The sequence below is a fragment of the Phasianus colchicus genome, chromosome 12 (assembly GCF_987193195.1).
Source record: "Phasianus colchicus chromosome 12, bPhaCol1.hap1.1, whole genome shotgun sequence".
In the NCBI taxonomy this organism is placed as follows: Eukaryota; Metazoa; Chordata; class Aves; order Galliformes; family Phasianidae; genus Phasianus; species Phasianus colchicus.
Genome location: NC_143447.1, coordinates 12894862 through 12920002, shown reverse-complemented (window position 1 = coordinate 12920002; position 25141 = coordinate 12894862). Strand labels below are relative to the sequence as shown.

The following is a 25141-nucleotide window of genomic DNA, read 5'->3' as shown; positions in this document are numbered from 1 at the left end:
TTGTTTGCAGGGCTGTACATTTCTATCTGTAAAACTGCCAAAGATACTCAGTCTTCTGTCCTACAGATGTTGCTGGGAAGGTGATGGTTTGTATCCTCCCAGAAATAACATCTTGGAGAGGGGAAGCCTACACATGGTATACTGCTGTCAGCATCACTTGCTTTCTACAAAATGAGAAAACACTCCTGCAGCAAAAAAATGGACCTTTATTTTCCTCTCTCTTGAGCTCACAGCTGTGGTTAGAACCAAATTTGTTGAGTCATGGAAAGTCAGAACCAACCAAAGAGCCTTGAATTTTAAGTTTATTGTACATTGTGATTATGTACTAGGTGCAGTTCTTAACTCTTAGAATGCAGAGAAGAAACAGTCTCTGTTGCATGGAGTACTCAGTAAAAATGAGACTAAATGACTCAAGTGTGCTGCAAACAGGATTGCTAGGTGACAGCCTAAGATACTGCTTAAAGATCAGGAAAACCTGCATTTGGGACTGGCAGCAGAAACAACTCATGGTGAGCGCTCTCACTTTCACAGGAACCAATAGAATGGCATTCACATTCACCACTTTATTCTTCTCTCACTTTTTGGAACATAACGATCCTTCTAGAAGGATTGTAGTCATCTAGTCCTTCTAGTGATTAAATTGTGTGAGTTGGAAGGGACCCTTAAAGGCCATGTGGTCCAACTCCCCTGTAGTGAACAGGGACACCCACAGATGATGAGGTGCTCAGAGCCCCATCCAGTCCATTTGCTCCCCTTGGCTGGGAGATGAGTTATAATGAATATCTTTGAATGTGGCCCTTTTTAATATTCCTGCAGACCTCAGCAGTGGCCACGGGCAGATGAGTTGTTATTTCTAACAAGCACAGAAATCTCCTGCTTTGGAGGTACAGCGAAGACAGAAGGGTTTCAGCGGATCATTTTCATCTGGTTTTCTGGGCTCGTTGCCTCAGCTCAATAGCACAGCAAACTGCTATGCTAACACATCACTTTGCTTTCTGTTAGTTAGCAGTATTTTAAACCCTGAAAACAAAAAGAACCGAGCAAATGATTTACTGGGGAGAGGCACGAAGGACAACATCTGCTTGAAGTCTTTAGGAGACATTCTAGATTTAAAAGCACAGTCAAAAGTAAAAGGAAAAGAAAAAAGGAAAAATTGAAACAGAACACCCCTTATACCCCATACCAAAGAAAACAAAACAAAAAAAGCAACCAACCAACTAAAAAAAAATAAAATAAATCTAACAGTAAAGCCCAACACCAAAACAGTCTGTGTGGATATTTCAATGAAAAACAAACATGTTGTGAAATAACTATTATATCTAAGGAACAGACCAATAAATAGCTGAAAGAGCTGAGCTGTCAGTCGGTTGTTGAACAGGGAGGTACCAGCACCTAAAAAGCAGTGTTGCACAAAATGATTTAACTGAAGAGCTTTTCCAAGCCAGATGGAGAGTATATCATATTTGCAAACTGCAATAAAAGAAAATTGAATTTTAACCTTCCTGCTAGGGAAACATAAAGGCTTTATAATTGACTCTGGCTATATAACATTGAAGAGAGTCAGATAGTTCAGAATGCCCATCTATGAGAAAAGTAAACTAGTTCATGTATGAATTTGTTTATCATAGACTTCTCTCTCTCTATATAAATACATATATATATCATAAATATGTTGATATTTATATAGTAGCAAAATAGTTGTGCCAAGAACAGACTCCATAAGATAAAAGAATTTGGGAATAGCTGGCTTTATAAAATTCCTTGGTGTAACAGCACAGGGCACGTTTGTTGTGGTGCATTAACAGCCCCAGCAAGAGTCTGGGGGAACTGTCATGGGTATTCTACAGAGAGGTCATGGCTACAACTAGAAGCTGGAGGTTGATGTTGGCAGGAAGGTCATTCTATCCCTCCCATTTCTGGTGGAGATTAGAAAAAAAGGAGAGGAAAAGACTGAGCAAAGTCTGCTCAGGTCATTTTGAACCTTCAAGGAATTCAGACGATGTGGATAACCTCTATCTCCTTCTGAACAGTTGAGCAAAAGATCATCTTTTTTCCTTATTCAAATAATGTATTTCCAATTTGAAATCTTGTTTTGCTTCATAATCTTTCAGCTAGTTTTGCAGTCTTCTGTTATGACCCATGGAAACAGCGCTCGAAGAAAGACTTCATTACTACACATCATCTTATGGTAGCAGTTAGTGGAAAATTGGCCTGATATTGTGTCCCAGAAGAAAAGTGATTATGAAAATTGGGTATTCCCATATTAAGAGAGAGGACACTAATACTTGGTTTGATGTGAGAGATTAGACTTGCATATGCATTAATGAAACTGTTATCACTGTTAGACTGTGTTTAAATGCGTGGGTGCACTCTCAATCATAACTATAATGCTGATAGTCTGTTTGCCATCATTCCAAAACAATTTAACCTCATCTCTGTTAAGAATGCTTATATTTTCAACAAAAGCATATGACTGGAGGCTAAAATGCAAATTTTAGGTATTTGCTTTTAATACATATATGGTAACTGTTGAGTTCTGGCCTGAACCACTGATTGAGCACCTGGGGGAAAGGACTGGTCAGCCCTGGGAGCACAGGTGACCTAATTTAAGGGCTTATTGCCACTGGGGAAGGATCTCTGGTTGGAGATCCCTCCCTTGTGGGGTTTTCCTTGTGAGCCTAGAGGTTTGGAGATGGGTGAGCACCTTTCCATTGTGCTAGAACTTTTGTTACTATACCTCCTGTATTGTTGTTCCACTGCACGGATGTTTCTGATTGTTACAATACGCAAGTTCAGTTACTTCAGGTAAATTTTCCTGAATAGCTCTACATAGGAAGACACTGTGAAAGTGAATGCACAGGAGCCATTCCTGTCCTACCTAGAAGGGCATTCTTAAGTCTTTCTCAGATTGATTTCAGCCTGTTTCATTGGAGATGCTACAGCTTGTGGAGATGAGCAAAAGGAACTGAGTATTCAGTCCCTGAATAATCTTACTTGAATTAGAGATCTGCTTTCTAATTTTATGGGGAAATTAATGGGGATTATCTTAATTAGCTTTTTTTCATAAATTAGCAGATTGCATGTTGTTCTGTTTAAATTTTTTTTCTTTTTTCTTTTTACTCTCCATGATATTCTTATTGACTTGTGACAAAACACACTGTACATATTATATAGTCTGTACATTTTCTTCCATAATGTTTTCACTTTACTCTTTTAACCCTCCCTGTAAAATTATTCTCAAGTTGATAATGGGGGGGGAAAATCTTCCTGGAAAAATCCAAATATTTCCCCAGTAAAAATATTTTTATTTTTACCGACAAGAATTATTTTTACTGAGACAAGAATCATGGAACTTGAATTTGGTGTAACTTCAGGTGTTTAAGATCATTTTTACAAAAGTTGCCTGAAAATCCATAAAAAACAGCACCAGCCCTACTGAGCCTTCAGCTTGGCAAAGACATCTGCTTTGGGAGATGTGCTATGGACATGTGGGAAGTCATGGTTTTGTATTTCAGCATGGGGAAAGAAGAGCACAGAGTGTTACTGAGGAAAGAGGATGATGTGAACAGAAAGGTATGCAGACAGCCCTGATTGTCTGAGATCAGAGGATGCCTTTTCTCCAAGCACATTTTGAATGTGGATTTTGCTGTTGGGTTTTTCTGGGGGAATTGATTTTGAAATCTGGAGGCTTGCATGTTTCATTCAGTTCTAAGGAATTTTTGACTGAGAGACCAGAGATAATCATAGCCTGAAAAACAGTTTAAGTGGAGCTGTTTTGGTTTTGGCAGTACGAAGATGAGAACTTGAGGTGGCCATGGCAAGAGAGAAGAGCTACTCAGAGGCCTGAAGAGCATCAGATGAGAATGACATCGAGAACAGATTAGTTTAGCTTCCTCTTGGATATACTGAAGGAAGAAGTGGAATAATAGATTAATTAAGGTTGGAAAAAAACACTGAGTTCACCTAGTCCAATCATCAACACGCCCCACCATGCCCACTGACCACATCCCCATGGTTCTTGAGCTCCTCCAGGGATGGTGACCCCACCACCTTCCTGAGCAGCAGCACCACTGTTTTGGAGGAGAAGTTTTTCCTAATATCCAACCTGAAATTAACATGAGACCTGGAGGCACTGAACAAATCACAGCCGCAGCCATCACATACTGGGCATGCACTACCACATGCTATTTCCAGCGTGGGTGAGTTATAGGATGAAGCTAGAGCAAGTGTCTGCTCTCTCATTGCTATTCATTACGGTTATTTATTGCACTGCAATGAGAGATAATTTGAACAAAGTTAATTTTTCCCTATCAAACTTCTTTTGGTATTGAAAATTCAGAGGTATAGGTCAATATATTTTTACGTAGCCAGTTCCCAAAATCATGCAAGGGAACAAAAATAGAATGATTTTTCTGAGAAATATTTCCTTTCTTAAAATCTTATGATTTGATGAGATCCTTTCTGCACATCTTTATTCTTATTCTCTTCAAAGTTCGTGTCATACATCCAATATTCTGGGTCAAAAGAAGCACAGTAACAGAGAAAGGAATCTGGCTGTAAATGAAGGATTTCAAATAAGATGAGTCCTTTTTGCAGCCAGATTCTCCAGCAAAGAAAGAGACAAATGCGGTGCCCCTCTGCCAGTGCTGCCCATTACTGTTCTTCTGACCTTATCTAGAGGAGCTGGGATGAGAGAGGATTCAATTCTTTGGGTCCATAATTCTCTTCAAGGCTGGCTGACACTGATAATATTGGTTTAATGCAAGCAGTGCATTAAAGAATGTAGGAATAAATGTTAAAAAGTAACTGCAGATAAGCCTTGTGTTCTCTACAAAAGAACTGGATAGCTTCTTGTCTTTATGGTTTCAGATAGAGTAGAGAGCTAAATGGGCCCTTCTGCAAGCAAAACCATCTTGTTGTTTTGCAGACACAATGTGCTAGGGTCTTAGTGGAAATGAAACAAAATGACCAATTGGTTTTGTGATTGCTCTGGGAAGGTTTGTGACCCCAGGATTTACTTTACGGAAAGATTCTTCTGTTCATTTCACCACCTATTAGAACTTGTTTCAACGCATGAATTTTGGCTTATCAGCTTATGTCTGGGTATAGCAAGTGGCAAATATTAGATGTAAATCTATTTTTTAATGCATTATACAAAGCAGCAACTGCAAACATGTAAAAAGATGTGTAGCAAAAACAAAGCTGGATTGAGAAACAATTTTCTTAATATATGGAGAAATCTCAAAAATAGATCATTACAGAATAGATCATAAGAGCTGTGGGTCATACATTACCCCAGGGTCCCTTCAAAAACTTCCCACTGTGTGTGTATCCCTTGGAACAGCATGCAGGTAAAATATGTATGATATGTGGAATGTGTAAGTCATAGGTTGAGGAATAACAGCTATGAACGAGTTCATTCATCTGTGCATAATTTTCAGATTATGTTGTTGTTACTCAGTATCACAAGATGTTTCTGACTGAAACCAAAATGAAAATATGGACTTGGAACATGACTTAATTCATCACGCCAAGTGGAAGATTTTCTTTCTAAGGAGCAAATGACATCTTTCTGCCATGCATACTATGGAGTTTCTATGAGAGAAGAGAGCATCTTGCTGTAGTTCAGAGAACTGCAGGAAAAAATGTCTTAAAAGAGCAAACCTTTCCATCTTTTCCATTGCTGAAGGAAATACATAGAAGCCTGTTGGGTTAAAAATTGATGTGAAGGCATTTCTGAAAAAGAACTGAAAGTCAGGTTGATGTTCTGTTTAGCTTAGCATGAAGAAAGGTAGTTAAGAAAAGGTTAGAAATGTCTGAGAGAAGCTGTGATTCTCTTTTGTGTAAATAAAACTCTGTATTGCATGAGTAGTTGTGGAAATTAGCCACATAAATTGACGTCTTTTGGAAAACATTCTTCTTCTGTCTCAACTCAAACTTACTTTCAAAGAATTCTTCTCATTGGGAAAATGAGATGTTTTTTATACCTTGTCTTTAGGAGGAATGGGAAAAGTGAGTTGTGCCCAAACACATCTGCCCTCTGCGTACTCGACAGTGAGGCCTCAAGTCAGATTTCCTTTGCTGAAAGGACAGCAAGTAATGGCCTTAAGCTGTGCGAGGGAAGGTTCAGGTTGGATATTAGGAAAAATATTTTCTCAGAAAGAGTGGTGCTGCAGTGGCACAGCTGCCCAGGGAGGTGGTGGAGTCACCATCCCTGGAGGTGCTCAAGAACCGTGGGGATGTGGCGCTGAGGGAGGTGGTCAGTGGGCATGGTGGGGGTGGGTTGGGGTTGGACTAAAGGATCTCTGTAGCCTTTTGCAACCTTAATGGTTCTATGATTATATGATGCAAAAAAAAAACCATACCTGGGATTCAAATTGGGAAATTTGCAACCCCAAACTCATTGGGCATTCTGCTGAGGAACAGCAGTTAAGCTGGGAACTGCCCTGGAGGTAGTGAGCCAGAAGGTGATGGCCTTAGGGAGGTTCACATTTTTGCTTTGCTGTCCCAAGTGCTTCTCTTTCAGTAGAGTAACTTTTGGCTGTATCAAAGCAGCACTTATATGCAGTATTTTCTCATTAGACAAAATCATTTCCTCGATTTATCTTCTGCAATTTCTAATGGGTGCTGTAAAGCAGCATGCCAAGCCGGATTTAGATAAGAATTCTCTCAGGTCTTCCACCTGATCTGCTCGGTCAGATGGTATTTAAATTGCATCTGCAGACTGATTATTCTGCCACACCACAAACCTCACTATGGTTCTGAGTTCAGGCTGCACAAATAGGACTGTTACACTGCTTTTGTATTATTAGGTATTAGTTTGTGCTGTGTGTGCTTCGTTCAGTACGAATTACCAGCTCACATCAGAACTATAGCTGTAGAGGGAAGAACAGAGATACCTCTACATCTTGATTTACCAACTACATCTATATTGTCCTCATGCAACATTATAGCCTTAAAATTAAAAGACAAGAAAGGGGAAGACTGCATTCAGTTGAGGAGTTTTCTGAGAGATACCACTGGCACGTTGTATTTCATTCATTGCATGGCCTGAGCTAAAGATGCAAGAAAAGTTTCAGTTACTATTTCCAATAAAATCAGCTCCATTTAATGATAAAATAAATCAGCCTCAGGCACAACTAGCAACAGTTCCACCTGAGACTTGCATTACTTTGTGATGGAGCAGTCAGATGTTCTAAATGGATCAGGAACAATTTTTCTGTAAACAAAACTCACTCCATTATAATATCTGTGATTTGATCTTCTATGCTCAGTGTATACGAGCAATGAGAAGTAAATGCTTTTCCTTGAAAGAGAAAATAAAAACCTAACAATGTCATTTTTTATTTTGCAAAGAGAAGGATCTAATCATACCATATGCAGGTTTGTTCTGCAAGCATCTTTTTAAATCAGAATAACCTCAGTTTCTCAGCTGTTTAAGAAAAAAGTTCTGCTCCAGTAAATTCAAGCTCAATTATAGCACTTTATTGCAGCAAACAAAATGCTTCAGTCCCTAGAGAAGAATAACATTAAGAATGATGAATTATTTGCTGCTTTATGACCAAGTGCCTGTGAAGGGTCCAGTGCTGGACAAATTTCTTAGGTTTTACTCATGTGAGGATTATTTTTACCTTATTAAAATAGTTTTTAAATCTCTGCCACAAATTGAAGGCCCAGAAAAATACTCCCTCTAGACCTCAGCCTCGTTATTGTAATATAATGAGTTTTAGGGTTTTGAGTTTTCAACGTTTTAGTTGGGGAAAAAAAAAACTGCAGCTTTTTTTCACGTTAAAAAATAAAAAAATAAAAAGGAGGACTTGTATTTATTTAGCACTGCTAGGGATTGTAACATAATGAAAATGCAGAAAACAATCTGAATTCTATCTCAGTTTTGTTTGTGCCTATCTGTAAGAAAGTAACCATTGCAGTGTGACTGATGGAAATTTTCACAGGAAACCCTTTGCAGACTTCCTTATTCACTGTTCAGCGGAGAGAGGAATAGGAGGCTGTGCTGTACTTTTCTGAGAAGCCTTACATATGAGCAGTCACAACTTTCACTTCTTCATGCTATTCTGACCGTGCTGATGGCTGTTTTCATCATGTGCTGAAGAAACAATTGTGAATTCTTTGCGATGAATCCCATTGTCTAAGAGAAGCTGAAAACATAGGACAGACTTTTTGAGGCCATCCCAAAATCCACATCCTACTCCAAGAGTGGCTCAATAGAAAGCCTTCAAAGGTTGGATGAGGAGAGCTCTTCCCTGCCATAGGGACTGTCTCTCACACTCACCCACTCACCCTGCAGTGGATTAACACTGACATTCTTCTTGGATGGAATGTGATCTTCAGAAGCTCATGACTGCAATACATGGCTATTTATAAATACCAGAGAGTTGAATAGTTATCCTGCGTTGCAAAGGAATGTTTCCTAATTCTGCAGTGAGATAGTGCCTTTTATATAATAACAGTTGGATGTTTTGTCTGGGTGGATTTGGCAATGGCTCCAACGGTTCTATATGGTACCACAAAGCCCCTAAGTTTGCTACTCCACTTCTTTCTATTCTGCTTTGATGCTGAATTAGAAGAAAACTGTTCAGCCTCGCACTGAGTGAAAATAGAGTGCTGGGTGTTAATAAAAGAAGTTTATTCTCGTTAATACAAGGAGCCAGCTTGCTTTAGGAAGGCCTCCTTACGTTCTTCCCTCATTGCTTTCATTGTGTTGTGCATCACATTAGCAGTGACTAAGGGCAAAAGTATCAGAATACACAAAAGATTGAATCATTACATAGATCTGATGGGTTGATGGCTCAATAGTAGGACTAGATGATCTCAGTGGTCTCTTCCAACCTTAATGATTCTATGATCAGCATAAAGTTAACGACAGCAGTTGTAGCAGACCTATCTTCTCCTTTATTCCCACTGCAGCTTTTTGTAACACGACATTAGGGCTGTTCACCATGTAACAGCTGTCTGTACATGCCAGTTACTAAATGGTCATACTTGCTGAGTTATGTTTTTCCAAAAAAGTTGGATTTTCAGGTTCCTTTTCTTCTTCCAGGTACATACGCTTGTCTCCTGAGGTTTGAAGTGTATTTTATTTTAATAGCAAGTAATGGTAGTAGGGAATTAGGTGAAGAAGTTGGGTGAAGTATTTTGTGTTTTCAGTGCATTGCTTTATGATCTAAGAGAGTATTTCAAGAAGTCTTGAAAATTATTTTCTATCTTGTGACAGAAGTGATCTCTTGGATTTGGTTTCCCCCACTTTTTAAAAAGGAATCTGAAAAAAGTGAGAATCCTCAGACTTTCATGGAAGAATATTCTTGGTATAAAATGGGTTGTAAAAAGAAACAGTATGGAAACAGTATTGGGTTTTTCTTTTGTAGAGAGAAGGAAAGGTGAAAAACCAGAAAGTGTTGAACAAAGGGAAAATGCAAGCTTACGAAGTGTGAAAGCTCTGTTTGCTGCACTTGAAAGCTATTTGAAAGATACTTACTTATACCTCAAGTGAAGACTTGCCTACATGTCGCCCCTTTATTCATATGAATTACAGAAAGCAGAGAAAGCCTACAAAAAAAAGCAAATTCAAGAGTCAGAGAGCCTGCAGGACAAAAGTCTTTTACACCAAGGGTCTAACCAGTGAACATTATTTGCATAATGTTCTAGATAGCTGATCTTAGCTGCTGCGGTTTGGAGAACCAGGGGAATTTATATTGCTTTCATGAGGAGTCTGTATGCTTCAGTCTGTGCATGTGAAGATTATTTATAGACTTAAGTCCAAGAAAGCTGTTTAGTCTGGGAAAAGACGGAAACCAATGGGCAACAAAACAGTGGTCTAGACATGATACCTGGGATAAACAGCTTCAAGGGAGTTGAAATAACAATAACTCAATAATCAGTTGGGAAAACGCTCTTTTCCAGGCCCCGGGCACTTACACAGCTGGCTTGCCAAGTCTGAGAGCCCAGAGATCAAAAAGAATGTGAATCTTAAAAGGGCCTTGTTGGAACAAGAAAGGAAGGAGTGGGCTGTGAGCAGCTGTCAAGGGATGAGAGGAAGAGTCTGAAAAAGGAAGGGAATGCAGCTGAGACCAAAGATGGAGATAACTGAACGCTCTGGAAAAATGTAGGCTGAAAATGCTGCACAGTGCTTATTTCAGCAGCAGGTGGAAGTAAATCCTAGCGCACCTAGGAGTGTCGTTACTAGAAATATCCCATCGCTGTAAAGACTTGCACTGATACCAAGGCTTTTGGTGGGGTTTGATCTTCAGTGAACAAGAAAGGGAATGAAATCTAAAACTGGATTTGGAACCTGAAATTCCCTTTTTTATCTCAGATTCAGCTTTTTTTTTTTTGTTCTAATATTTCCCTGAATTAGTCCAACTGTTCTTTCTGTGCAGTGGAGAAACTTACTGTCAGCTATGCTCAGAGGGATCTGTAAAGTGCTGTTAGCAAGTGAAGTCTACTACAGTTGTGGTGCAGTGCAGTTGTAGGGTAGGGATGCTTTTTTAAGAGAGGGTTCATTCTTGGAGACACCCAGGCAAGAAAGCAAAGCTGTCTGCTACTTACTTGAAAAGGATCTAAAACCTACAGTGAACTAAATTGAGCAGTTGGTCATTTTTCAGGTGGTGCATTGTTTGTACACCTCATAAAGAAATAAATTAAGGTCAACAGAAGGAAGCCTCTGGTTTCTTCTTCTGAATGACAATGAAATATTTGGTAACTAAAGAACGTCCATGCTCTCATCCCATGCCTTAGTCTCATGAATACATGCCATTTAGTATTTAGCATATTTTCATTAGAATTAAGATAAGGTATCAGGCCAACAAATGATTTGAATAACTAAAAGTGGCAAAGGCACAGGTTCTTAAATTTCTTTTGCTGTAGGCTTGGCTGACTCAGGCATCTTTGCAGCGCTGTCACTTTAATACTGCCTGACTTAATATTCCCAGCAGTAACTACCAGCTCTAACTCCTTGTCTGTTCTTTGTTCATTTTATTTCTTTTCTGTTGTCACAGCTGTATAAACTCAAATTTTAAGAAAAATCCACAGAATTTAGGGATTTCTCATCTTTTCTGTATTCATTACAAAATGTTTTCTGTTTCTTTCTGCCATTTGCTTTGTATTGCAGATCAGATCAGATAGGTGTGTTTTAGCTCTCTCAGCTACCTGAAATGAATACAAAAGCATGAAACATGCAGGTAATGAGGATAGTAGAGAAGAGCTGGTCTTAGATAATACCCTTGTGTTGAAAGCTTAACAGAAATAAAAGCACTAACAACAAATCTATAAGGACAGATTTGTATGAACAGACAGAAATACAGGGAAATAATTAGAAAGTCAGTTGAGAAAAATATCATGGATTTGCCTAAAGAGGAAACTTGGTCTTTTGTAGTTGCTGATATAAAAGCCACGCAGAACTGTGAGCTAAGGATAGGGAGACTTGCAGGGAGTGCTGTGATCCTACCTGGATGAATAATTCAAACAGTACAAATGGAAAGGGAAAAAAAAAAGAAAAAGCTATATAAAAGCAAAAATATTTGACCAAATAAAGCTATTTCTTTAGAGACCAAGAAGTTTATGATTACATTAGGAATGCAAAAAAAAAAAAAAAAAAAAAAGTGAAGCTAAAAGCTCAGGTTTAAAAGAGAGCTGTGGGAGGTGATGAGGCACTGCTGGCTGTTTGCAGTATTTGCTTGTGTCACTGTCCATTACTGGCTGGTGGCAAAAGCAAAGTTCTAAAGATTTGCTTAAAATCTCTGCAGAAGAATGTATTGCACTGAAATTGTCTGCAAAGCACACCCCTTAAGCTCGAGCTCCTCTGGAAAATACACCAAGTTTGAACATGACAGTGAAGTATCTTTTTTTTCCCTTTAACTCTGATTCCAAGCTGTGCAGGCTGGGACAAGCCATAATCAGGCTCTTGGTAAATTAGTTGTGATCTTCTCCATGCATCACTTCTCTGCAGACAGCATCACATCTGCTAACTCAACTCCTGGCAGCTATATTCCAATACAGCAAGGTTTTCTTCTGCAAACAAAGGGCTCACTGAGACAACAGCATGTAAGCACAAGCGTTGTCTGTGCGGAATGAGAGTTTATGTTTGGAATGGTCCTTCTATCTTTGAAGCCTTGAAAACCTTAATAAATATTTTGGAAGCAGATTCCTTGACTGGGAGTTGTTTGGGATTTTTTGGAATCCCATCATGCCTTGGATTGCCATCCCATCCCACAGATTTGTCTCATCTCTCTGCTATAGCTTAAGCTGGAGGCTCCAGTGACTGTCTCACTGAGCTGGCCACTGCATGCTATGTAAATATTTGCTACAAAGTACTAACAGCTAAACTAAATGGGATTCAGTTAAGCATGCAGTTATTGCTTTTGAATTTGGAATTTTGTGCTCAAATCTTCAAGAAAATATTATATTTTCCAAGAGGAAATCCCTCTTGAGGATTTACCATAGAAAAGCTGTAGCCCAGAGTAGGGCAGACATCATTCAGTAGTGATTTCTGTGTTGGAGTCTCTGCCATTGGAAGTGAAAGCTGAAAATACACTGCAATCTAAATTTGCCATTTTGGATTGGATCATTGAAGGATATTGGGATAAATGCAGTTTTTATAGATGCTTAGAATTCTCCCAGTAGACTTTAACTACAATTCAATTTGCTGAGCAGTGTCTAACAGACCCTTATGGTGTAGCTGAGTCCACTCCCTCACCCATCAATAACATGAAGGTGTGCCAATCTTATTACAGGCGCACATCTGCCCCAGTTTGTCTCAGTGTGGGCTCAGTCCAGGTCCACCCACAGACTGATGTCTGCAGGGAGTATCAAGCTAAAAAACAGCTTGGTTTTTTTTCTTCCCATCTTCCCAGCCTAATGTTTCCCCTGAACATAAAACTGTGCTAGCTCATATAGCAGAGGATTTAAAAGTCTATCAGAAATACTGTGCCACGGAGTTTTCAGAGTGACGTATATCCTCATTCCTCTTCAGAGTTAACATCCACCTCGGCTGTGTCTCCCCGTACCATCGCTGAGTGCCAGCCATGCTCTCAGCACAAGGCAGGGAAATGGAAGGCTCAGCCCTGCTCCCAGAGAGTTGCCATTGCAAACCAGGCATTGACAGCCTCGTGAAACCCATGGGAAGGGCAGCTCTTAAATCGTCACAGATTTACAGTTCTGAGTCGCTGCTGAGCAGCATCCTTACTGAGAAATCTGTTGGCATGGAGAAAGTAAGGTGTGAAGAGTAAGTTTAAAATTAAAAAAAAAAAAGACATTATATATAAGAGAAGACAATATATAATTATAATGGGCTCTGCACAGAACCCACCATCCAGAGAAGTCTGTGCATGGCTACAAACGTGGTACGCTGACACCACTGTCTGTCATTTCAGAGTGTGAAGAGCACCCATGTTGTTTTGGGAAGCTCACTGTGTACGTTCAGTAGGGTCCTCAATGGTTCCTGCTGCATTTTCCTTCAGCTCCATCTACAGCTCTTGACTCTTTCCTGAGAATTCTCTTGTTTCTTTCTGCTCTTATTCAGCAGAACAGTACCAGGAGTTGCGTTTGGTTTTGAAATGCAATGAGTTGTTTGAACTTGCCACCACCAAGCTCCTTTTCCTAGGGAAAAAATAGTTACAAATATATAGTGAAATGTATTTAATAATCAATTGCCTTTCAGCATCTCTGGCTGATGTCAGTTGGAGTCTTCCCATTGAAATTAATATCATTTACAGCTAAATAAAGGCCAAGAAGAAATGCGTAGGAATGAACTATATATTTTTAAATCTGTCCTTTCTTTAAAAATGAAAAAGTACCATAAAATTGAGATGAGGGTTAAATAAGTTTCTGAATAAGTAATGGTGATGCACTTAAATAGGTAGGATGGGTTATCAATAACATAATCAATAGCATAAGAGCCTGCTGGAATATTTAGGACTATCTGTTCATCTCACATAAATCTCATTTTCTGTTTGACAACAGGAACAAATGCTGTTTATTACCAGGAGACAGTAAGGAGTAGGAGTAGGATTGAGAGGGCCAGACTTTATGTTCCACTCACAGTACTTCTTTGAACATAGCATTTTGATTTGTATGTAACAAACATTTCATAATTTCGATCCATAATTGTTAATGTTTGATGGAGGGAAGGCTGTCCAAGCTCCAATAGTATTGGAAAGTATCTTTTTTAACTAGTTATCCAGTGCTACTGACATTGACTGAACAGCAAAGTAAAAATGCATTTGCTCTCTTCTGATGCTAATTTTCACATAATGTCCTCCACAGACACTGCATTCATGCTCTTACACTATTTTGATTATGCAGCTCCCTGCTTTTCTTCCCAATTGTTCTAAAGTGATCCTTAAAATAGAAATGCAATGTTTCTATATCTGTCTGTGTATTTTCTACTTCCAGCACGTATTCCAACAGTAATCTTGTGTCATAAGTAAATGAAACCAGTGACATATACTATTACCTCTTGTTGCTCAGTGTTTGCTGTCCAACATTACTTCATAACCCTCTGAGTTTATTAGGGGGATTTTGTAAGGCATTTCTGGAAACGCTGATCAGATGTAATTCCACCAGACTGAAAGAAATATTTTTTGACTTTGTGCTGTTTTGTGTCAAAGCCAAATTTATGTCTGGGTAGATATTACTTCTTATTTTTGCCAGATAAACTGTAATACAACAAGACCGCTGTCTCTGCATTCCTCATATTTGGGGATCATTGGCTTAGCAAGCTATTACTGACAAGCTGTTTGATTTGTGTCAGAAGCATATCAGAGATGAGATAACCGATGCCAGAATTTAGTTTTGTGGATCCTAAACAACTTTTCATTACATCTTTAAGTTGATCGGATGCACTGGGACCACATTTACATTTGCATCTCAGATTTATTTACCTCGAGTTTGTTCTTTGCTACAGCTCTTTATTTCTGTCAGCATTTCAGTCTTTCATCCAAATGACGTTTTTCCTTCTATGAGCTGGCTTTGAGCTTTTCTGTAGATCCAAAGCTAAAGTTATTTATCTTATTGGTAGTTAATAAAGCCTCATCCTTAGGAGAACTGAATTCACGAACTGAATTTGTTGAAATATTATCACTAATAATAAGTTATTCTAGATCTTATTTTTGGCCATGTATCACACTCCTAAAAGCAAAATGAGACAACGTTTACTCATCAATGGAGTAGTCTTGGAATAAAATGGATTATTTTGTCCTAAGTACTGCACTGTTTACCTACTGTAAACAGGCATGATGTTTCTTGACTAACTTAGAGGCAAGATGGACAACTCAACCCATCCACCTCTGTTTCTGTCTTCTGGACAAGAGCATGGCCAAAAGCTGAGCCATGAGTTAGAACTTCATTTCTTCTCATGCTCCCCCAGTGCCCCAGCTGTCTCCTTGCTGCCTCCTACACACGGATATAAAAAATATGCAGTGGAAAGCAGGGTTACTTGTGTGAATCAGACTTTCAAGACAAAATATTTTCTTAGGTAGAAGCAGCGTCCTTAATAAAAACAAAGCACAGAAATCAGTAGGTCTTGGTGCCAGAAGACCTTCATTGCCACAGTCACCAGCCACTGCGTGTTACCAGTGTGGGAACTGAGAAGCAAAAATATTGAAGTATATAAGGAAGAGATCTTCACAGTTTAGTAACATTGTGAGGTTTTTTAAATGATTTGTTCAGTTTTGCTGCTTTTATTTCTGTGTCACATGTCTGATGCATGAGCTAGTTACCGTCTTGATGATTTAAATTATATTCAGTCTCATTTTACTGTTTGCTTTACTCATTCCTTAAAATGAGAAGGGCTTGTGGCTTCTTTAAACCATACAAAATAACAAGTGCTTGCTCACTAGGCAAGAACTGCGTAATTTCACTAAATACTAACATAAAGTAGAGAAGACACTTTGAGAAATGTAATCTGAAATTCTCAGCATTGCAAATCTCTCTTTTTAACAAGTAAATCCCAATGGAGCATCTCTTACATGATTCTCCCCTCTGTGCTGGGCATTGCCTATGTCTAAATTGTTTTTCGTGTTTATCAAGATTTGACCTTATCTCGTGAGAGACAAAGTTAGAGCCTCTGTCATCCCAGAACTTTACCAAAATGGGTGAAGTGAACAGGCAGACTCTTGGCCTCACTGAAGGCAATGAAAGCTTGTCACTGACTTTGGTTCTTGCCTATGAACTTCAGCATTTATTCTGTTAGGCATTGCAAGAAGTTTATATCCAGGTTGAAATGGAAGATATCTGTTTTCCTGGTACTTCTGTTTCCACCTTAAATCTTTAAGTATAAGAGGTAAGCAAAAAATGTTCCCTTACTTTGCCTGTTCGTTGCTGCTGCTTTTGATTTAAAGCTTTTCAATTAATTGAGCACAGTGATGACAGTAAGGAGTTGCTGTCATGTGATTTGTGGGACAATTTGGCTTCCTCTAAACTGTTGTAGATCCAAAGAAACAGTCCAGCAGACTGGCTGGTTTGTATGAGGGAGGGACATGGATTCTTCTGGCTATTAGCTCGGTTTCCATTATGCTGCAGTTTACAGTATGAAAGAAGTAGCCCAACCTGTAATGCTACAGCTTGGCATTTTGTCCTTACCTTCTGCTTTTCATGAAAATATTTCACAGTGTGTTACCCTGGAAGCACTTATATGAACCTGTTATAAAACTGCTCTGAGTCTTCTTACTTAGCTCCTGAACATGACATATCCTAGAGATTTTCTGGGACCCAATTCTTCTACATATGAAGCTAAACCTTGCAGAGAGAGGAAATGTCCTTGATTGCAGTGGCTCAGCCAAGGTATTAATGGATAGTCCAATCTGAGCATTGAAACCAGAATCTGGGCATCCATCTACATCTGGGTGACACTTAATTTAAATAACCTCCTGTGACTCTTGTATGAATGGTATTGTTCATCTAATTACAGGCAGATTGATCTTGCCCATAAATCAGGTGAATTGTGTATAAATCCTTGATGTTAGGGAGTAGGTATGTGGTATGAATGTAAGGTATGTGCAGAAAGAATATAACATGCAGAATAAATTATTCTTGCCAGAAAAGGGTCGATTCGCTGAGTTCTGTTTAGTTTTTAATCTATAACAATCTCACCCCATCTCATTCTTTGCACCTTCTGATAAAATATTAAATCTTATATATCACTACATCAAATAAATCCTCTGTGACACTAAAGGAAACAGAGAACTTAGCCATGCATTAATTTGGATTAATTATTAATCCAAAATGTGGCATACAGCTTAATAAACCTAATTGAAATAACCTTTGAACAATTACATCTATGTTTTAATTGGAGCAAAGGAAAGCTGTGATGCACGCTTTCAGACAAACTATTTCTTATGTGGAAGTGTGCTTTTGTGACGAGGTGCACTTCTTGCAGCATGTCACATGCCAGTCTTGTTATGCAGGCCAAATTAACCTCCTGGATACGATGACAATAAAAGGCATTACGAGAACCTGTATTGTCTACAGGCAGCTCTAAAGCAAAACTTTCTGAAGAACAGATTGGATTTTGCTAGGAAAATGAAGTCATTTATTTCTGTTTAAGGAAAACACATTGAAAGGACCATATATGCTTCAAATCCAACAATAACAGTTTAAGATGATAAATGTTATTTTAATGATCCCTATCTACTCCGTTATTCGAATCATAGCACATATGTTTAAAACAGAAAACATCAGAATCTGCAGAGAAACTATTGACATGGGGGGAAAAATTCCATACAAAATCAGAGACAGATTAATAGTTCTAATTTACATAAAAAATATTCACAAACTGTTATAAAAAACAGATTGGTCATAAGAATTAAAAGTTGTTAGCATATGCATCTCACAGATTCTGTTATGTTCCTTACGCTGGCAAACTGATGATTTCAAGATTGCTCTCCAGACCGAAACATGACAATGCGTGTGCTGTGTGATAGAGCTCTCATTGTCTGCAGCAGAACAAAATATAAACTTTGCAGAAGAATTTAGATATTATCTCGCAATCTGTTCTGGTAAGAAGAAAGTTGTATAGCACTCTGATATATATTTCAAACAGACTCTTGCAGCATGTAGGTGAATGATTTAACTATACTGCCCTTGTATTTCATTTTCTTTTTTTTTTAATACTGTAGCCACAATCAGTATTTCATTGTCCTGTGGATTCTTCAGTTGAGAACTTCTGCAGACTGTTTGGCTGTTTTCTTACATATGTCAGTTTTTTGTTGTTACAGCTTGGAGGCACTTAGAACAGGATGAGCCAATCAGCAGGTAGACCTGTTGAAAGTAATGGCAGTTGAATTGTGCATTCTGAAACCTAATGGTACTAATTAAAAATGCAAATGCTGCCAACAATCCAACATCATTAGCTGGAAGGTGCTCTGAGCACCTGATCTGCTGTAGGTGACCCTGTTCAGTGCAGAGGAGTTGGACCAGATGGCCTTTAAGGGACCCTTCCAACTCAAACAGTTCTATGATTATCTGCACTAAGCATAGGTATTTGGAAACATATCCAAGATATTTCATAACAAAATCTGATCATAAAATTCAATAGTTTGCCAAAAAAAAAAAAGGCAAGAAGTCCATCTCTAACAAATCCTGGTAGACTAGAAACTTACAGCTCGCTTATCTTACACTGTGAGTCTTAAGTATTAACAGAACACCCAACTGCCTGGAAAATGTGCTCCCATGCTCTTTTGAGCAAAAAGATGATGCTAACGAGCTTTGCAATTGATGTCAGATGACTGGGGAGTGAAGCTCCAACCCCATGTGATCCAGTGGTGAGGAAAAGTCTTGGACTTCCTGAGCATTGTTTCTTCTGCCTGGCAATGAGGATAGGAATAAGTGAGCAACTACCAGTGAGCTGCTCTCCTCTATTTTAATCCCAAGACATGCCCTGCAGGATCACACTTAAGAATTTGAAAACATTGAATCGCGCTATTTAATTGTGGTTAAGTAAACCTCCATTTGGCTGTGCAGGGTTTGCTTCCAAAAACATAATACAAGTAAGTAAATAAATAAATTGGAATTAACCTATACTTACAACTGTGGGGCAAATTTACTCCAGAAAATGAATCATGAGTAACTTAAGAAATATCTTTTCTTCCCTGTTGCCACTCTTCTGTTTCAACACAACCTGGTGGAGTGGACTTTACGTATGGCTGTGTGCTTCCAAGTGATTGCTGGATAGTTAGTAATTCAACATGACCTTGAATGCTGCCACCCACAAGATGGTAATCACACGGCTTATGTCTATTTTGCCATTGCTTTGAGCAGGAGAAGAGAGAAGGATTTGCCTTCTTCACCAAGTGTTTTAGCAGTAGAACTAATCTGATTCCTTATGGTATTAATAGAAGTTCACTTTTTTTTTTTCTTTAATTCAGATAATGTCTGATAACAGGATTTGATATTAGATATGATAGTATAAAAATATTGTGTCAATATGTTTTCCATGGAAAATATTGCAAAAAAAGATGTGCTTGGTAGATGCTCGTCTCCAGGACACATTGCCACTGTTCTGTCACCTGTGGTCCTACAGTAGACAGTGTCCACTGCATCAAATACACAAACACATGCCAAACGATGTGTTCATAGGAATGAGAAGATGGTGTTCTTCATTGGTAAAATGCAGAGTATGTCATATTTTTAATGATCACCTTTCCTTCCAGTATGAGTGGTTGGCAACCCTGTCTGTGGCAGGGGGGTTGAAATTAGATTATCTTTTTCAATCCCCTTTTCAATCCGGGCCATTCAATGATTCTCAAAGGCCTGGTTTGCCCTAAATTCAGTGAAGCAGCTGAGGGTAAGCAGGGGGATTCAGCACTTATCTGATTCTCATTTTGGCAATGGTCAACATCAAAACTGTGTACACATTTATCACTACCCAGCATTATATTCAAGATGAGAATCTACTCATGTGTCTCTACTAACATTTAGCAGCTTCCAGGCAGCTGGGTCACAATTAGGAAGTCTGTCCTTTCTCTCTGGAACATCTGTTCCAGGTAATAGGGACAGCAGAGGAAACACTAGCCTGATGCTGAGTATGATTAAAGGCAAATTTAGAAAAGAGTCAGCTGTTAAGCACCATTCCAGGAAGCACTGGGAGCAGTACTTTCCTGTGACCCTGCATTATTACTCAGATTCTGGCTAACCACATTGCACACAGCCCCCTCCTCCTCTTGCTCAGTGCTCTGGTCTGTCTCCATCACGCACAGTCACTGCCAGAGATGCTGGTGATGTCACTGCAGCATGGGAGAATATGTGTAGTTCTGTCCAGACAAATACAGCTGCACAACCTTAATACCTGCCCCACTTGGGTCTGGAAATTGCCATTATCTCTGCAGTCCTCTATAGCTCTAATGCACCACAGGCACTTCTGGAAAATCCTCTCCTCTGATTTTACATTCAGTCACCTTTCAATACTCTTAACTGATGGATCGTAACTTTGAGGTGATGCACAGCGTTCTTAGAATGGCAAACCCTGACAAAACTTGAAAACATCAAATTGTGAAATGATAGCTCAGGATCTGAAGAATCAGCCACCAATCCTCCACCCCTATTCTGATCTCTCTGTCTTTGTCTATCCTTCTCCTTCACACCCGTGGACAGGATAAAGCACATCATGGAAGAGGCAGTATGAAAAACAGTGGTTTACTTACATCCCCCTGGCAAAACTTAAAGGGCATTTCCTTCCCAAGTTCAATGTGAGCATGCTGGAGTGAATTTCATGCACACTCAGAGCGAAATGTCACTTTGGAGTGGGTCTTCCTGAAGTGTGAATTGCTTTGCTTGCCCACTAGGAAAGGAAAAGTCCCAATAGTATCTGAGCCCTCATGGCACTGTTCTCTGCAATTTGGGGATAGAATTGTGGAACAGCGAACTGCATTTTTTATCATACCTCTTAAACATGCATGCATAACAAGAGGTTTTTATTTCCACTTCCAAACCTACAAAATGCATTTGCTTGCATAGGCTTGTATCTCAGTATGCATTTCCATCCTATTTGCATTGTATCATTACCTCCTGCACCAAAAGATGCAGCTATGAAGCAGCACTCTGTGTGCCAGCTCTCTCACTCTGCTGTTTAAAATCCTGATGCTGAGCCTCCTGTTCCAGGTGATCAATGCAGACGCAGCCCAGGTGGATGGAAATTAATTGACGTGACATTTTACAATTAATTCAGAACACAGGGCTGATGTTAAGAGGGGTTTTAATTATGCAGATGAAAACTCCTAGTTCAGGAAACCCCTTAGATGCAGTTTGCTGGAAGATGTGAGAGTGCAACAGAGGGAAGCATAACTATTTGCCTTGTCTTTGCCTTGTCTTCTCAAACATTGCAGAGACAGACACTGTTAGAATGAAAATGCTTGGGCACGTGGATCTTTGGGCTGATTAGATCTTACACACTGACAGGTTTTTGCAATGTAAGCATTCTAATGCACCTTTATTTTTACGTGTTAACAGATAAAGAATTAGACTGTACTTGAGGTGATCTGGAAGGATGGATAAGAAAGAAAAATTATCTACTGCTATATATATATAGCTATTAAAATATTCAAGATGGTTGTTCCTTCTTTGTAAATGCAAATGCAAGAACCATAAAGCATATGGTAAGGGATGCTCCATCACTTCTAAAGCACACTTTTGCTAGTATAGAAATGAGTTATGTTACATTCCATAATTCAGGGATTACATTTTGAACATAATTAAGCATGTCTTTGAGGCACAGGTACACATATTCACTCTATTTCAGGAATAAAATCAAGTTGGAAGCTACCAAAAATATTTTCTGTAAGCATTTAAATGAATGGATCTGCTAAAAATTTGCATAATGTCTTCCTCATGAAATGCAAAACCTGTCATAAATCATAATTCAATTTATAACACAATTAAATGCATGTGTCTCTATTCTCTTTTATGCTTCTTGGAAACTGTTATCTTGCACAGCTGAAGAAAGAGGGGCTGCCGAAAGCTGGGAATGAGCACGTAGGAACAGAAAGCAAATAGCAGGCAGCCACTTCCTTACCTGTTTGTTGTGGTTTTTTTTCAGCTGTCCTACGCTCAATCAAAATAGTTCAGATTCCTTCTAACTTCTTATTTTGTTTATGACACAGTGCCACTGAATCTCGAGGGACTCAGGCTGCTTCATTGAAATTAATTGAGAGAACCTTTCTGCCATTTTGGTCTTTTTGCAGCTAATGATCCTCAGCAAATCTCTCTGATGAGAAACAGAAAACTGTAAAGGGACTAAAATTCGGTTTATAAAACTTACCAAAAGACTCTTCATAAATTCTCATTTCAAACCAGGCATACGCCTCCATTAAGTTGGCAGCAGTATTTTTCCAACATTCTGTGTTTTTAAAGTATGCTTTTCAAAACCCATTGCCGTAAATTTGAACTTGTTCTAGGCCTACTGTTAGTTTCACTGTTCTGTCAGAACACATCAATCTTTTGCGGATTACAGAAAGATCGATTCTAGAAACAGCGTTGGAAACCTTGAAAAGCTGAACTGAGAAATGAAATACTTCTGACACAGTGTGTGGAGATTACAGTACTTGAATCTTTACATTTTACTGCAATCATTGACTTAGTTAAGGGGAAGGTGGGGTAGCAGGAGTCTGGGAAACCAGAAGTTTAGTGCTAACCTGAGTAGTGAATATGCAAATTCACGATATTCTTCCATGCAAATGACTGATCATTTTTAATAAACTAACTAACATAATCTTAAAATCCAGCTAAGATCTAGTGAAGTGAGCAATGTCACGCAGAGGCAGAATTGTAAATCATAGAATCAGGAATAGCTCAAGTTGGAAGGGACCTCGCTGTCACAGAGTCCAGCTCCTACATCGAGTCCAGCTCCTACCAAAAGCCTTCCTCCTCCTGTGCAAATTTGTTTCTGCAGAATTTAGCTCAAGCCCTCATTTTTAAAGATGGAAAGGAATAAATGATGTTGAGAAGTGCCCAGTGACTTGGGACTCTGCTTCTATGACTCCAAAAGGTCTCCAAAAAATCTCACCTCATGCTTTAAATCAGTGTCCTGACTACAGTATATCAGAAAAAGAAAATCCCTTCAAGTGGGTAAGCTTTTACTGTATTGCAAGGTGAAACATGTCATTTTGAGGAGAAAGGCTTCACTTCCTCATGTCATTTTGCTGATTCCCATCCCAGTGATATTTCTGGGATCAGCACTCTTGTTCATACCCTGGCATTTTGGTAAGCAGAACACTGTTGTTTATAGCTTTTTGGTTTTTGCCCAGTTGCTTAAGAGAACTGTTTCACAGACCTAATTACGTATGCACCATAAAAATCTTATTCCTGTATGCTATGTGGTCAGTTCTGCCCAAAGGAACCACCACCAGCCTCTACTGTTTTAAGGATGGCTTTGCTTCTGTCAGTAAAAGATGTTAACGCTAGGAATGTTATTTAACATTAGAAAAATTAAATGGAATTAGTAAACTTTGTACAGTTGTTAATGTTTTTGCACTAGTGACTCCTCTCTTTGGCCTGATAATCGAGTTTCGTTGTTCAAATATTCATTGTATGTGGTTAAATGTACACAAACTGGGACTATATAGAATGTTAGAGCTGAAGGTGTGAAAGTAACCAGCAGAGGAACATTTGTCTGATTTCAGCTACTTTTCTCAGGTATGGGGAGTTCTGCCACTGACATTTCATCTCCAAAAGGATTTCTCCAATAGTCAATGTCATTTTCTCTACAGGAAAAGTACTGAGAATTTAACAGCAATAACTGTAGAGAACATCATAGAAACTGCATTTCTATACCTCCAGGACTGAACAGAGATTAATATAACTTCCACATTCTTGTCAAGGTATTTTATAGTACTTTATGGGAACAATACAATTTCCTCTTAAACGATATGGGGCAGTTTAAAGAACAAGGCTGTAATTTCCTTAACAAATGCTTTGAAGACCTTCAGGTGATTGTTCATTTTTAAAATGTCATGATTTTCTCTATAGCTTATTTAGGCAAGTGTGGTCATCCACACGTGACAAAACAAAATTAAAAAGGGCACTTAATATCCCAGTTGCCAGCAGTTGGGTGGATGGGGTTGCTTAATATACACATATTGCTCCAAACTATCCAAGACTTTTGGATAAATTAAGTGCAATATATTAATGCAATTACAGTGGCAACACAAATCAAGGAATGTAGCTGGGAGGTCTTTTTACAGTATGAGACATTATTAACATGTCCCTGGTATACCAGATTAAAATATTTGAAATTTTACCTACTTTCTTTATCTCCCCAGAAGAGTAAATTCTGTTGAGGAGCTGAATTTTCACTGTTTCAGACCTTTGTGTTCAGCTATTTTAAAGTGGAATTGCCATAGATTGGAAAAATAGCCGAATGACCTTTTATATACATACATACATACATATATATATATATATATATATTTGACACATTTTTTCCTTCACTTCAAATTATTACCTTTTTCCTTTGCTTCTGGACTTCACTGATTCAGGGCGGATAAACCAGCTCGAAAACACTCATTTCTTCATACGAAATAATAATTTAGATAACCAACACAACATAACACGGCTTTCCACCATTTAGAAGAAATAAAAACCTTTTAGAAATTATTATTGCATGGCATGGGACGAAAACACGTGGGGAGATAGAAGTTCAAGTTTTCCAACTTGCAGATCAGTGCTGAAATTTCAAAGGAAATGTGTTAATGAGAAACAATTATAGTGTGCTGCAGTGCTTAACTGATCTATTTGTAGTTCTAGTGCCAAGATGCAGAAGACACGTCTATGCTGAGCACTAGTATCAGTGATAATAGGCCTCTAAATTGGAAACAATCATTACAAAGACACCAACCAGACTCTTTCTCTGGTACATAATAACAAGATTGAGATAAAAATCGCTTTTCCTAATTCATTCACTTTCCTGTTGCCGCACATCCTGTCAACACTTGTTTGTAATTATATGAATACGGTAAATGAAGCACCCTGTTGTGCCTCACAAAGAGGAAATCTCTCTCATATTGCTGTATGTATGTATTTTCTCTTGGTGCTGATAATGTGTTGTTTAATCTCTCAGTGAGTGTAAGGGTGTAGATCAGTGCTGGAACCCCAACCCCTAGGAATTGTGCTTCAGCCAGCAGAACTGGGAATGATCTTG

At 38.7% G+C, this 25141-nt stretch overlaps 1 long non-coding RNA gene across 1 annotated transcript; it reads left to right on the top strand.

Moving 5' to 3' along the window:
- The first annotated feature begins 2646 nt into the window (after positions 1 to 2646).
- On the top strand, positions 2647 to 8994 carry LOC149916282 (uncharacterized). The gene is made up of 3 exons (XR_016470521.1): positions 2647 to 2696; positions 3516 to 3573; positions 7953 to 8994. It is a non-coding gene; the product is annotated as an uncharacterized LOC149916282 (long non-coding RNA).
- Positions 8995 to 25141: the final 16147 nt, after the last annotated feature.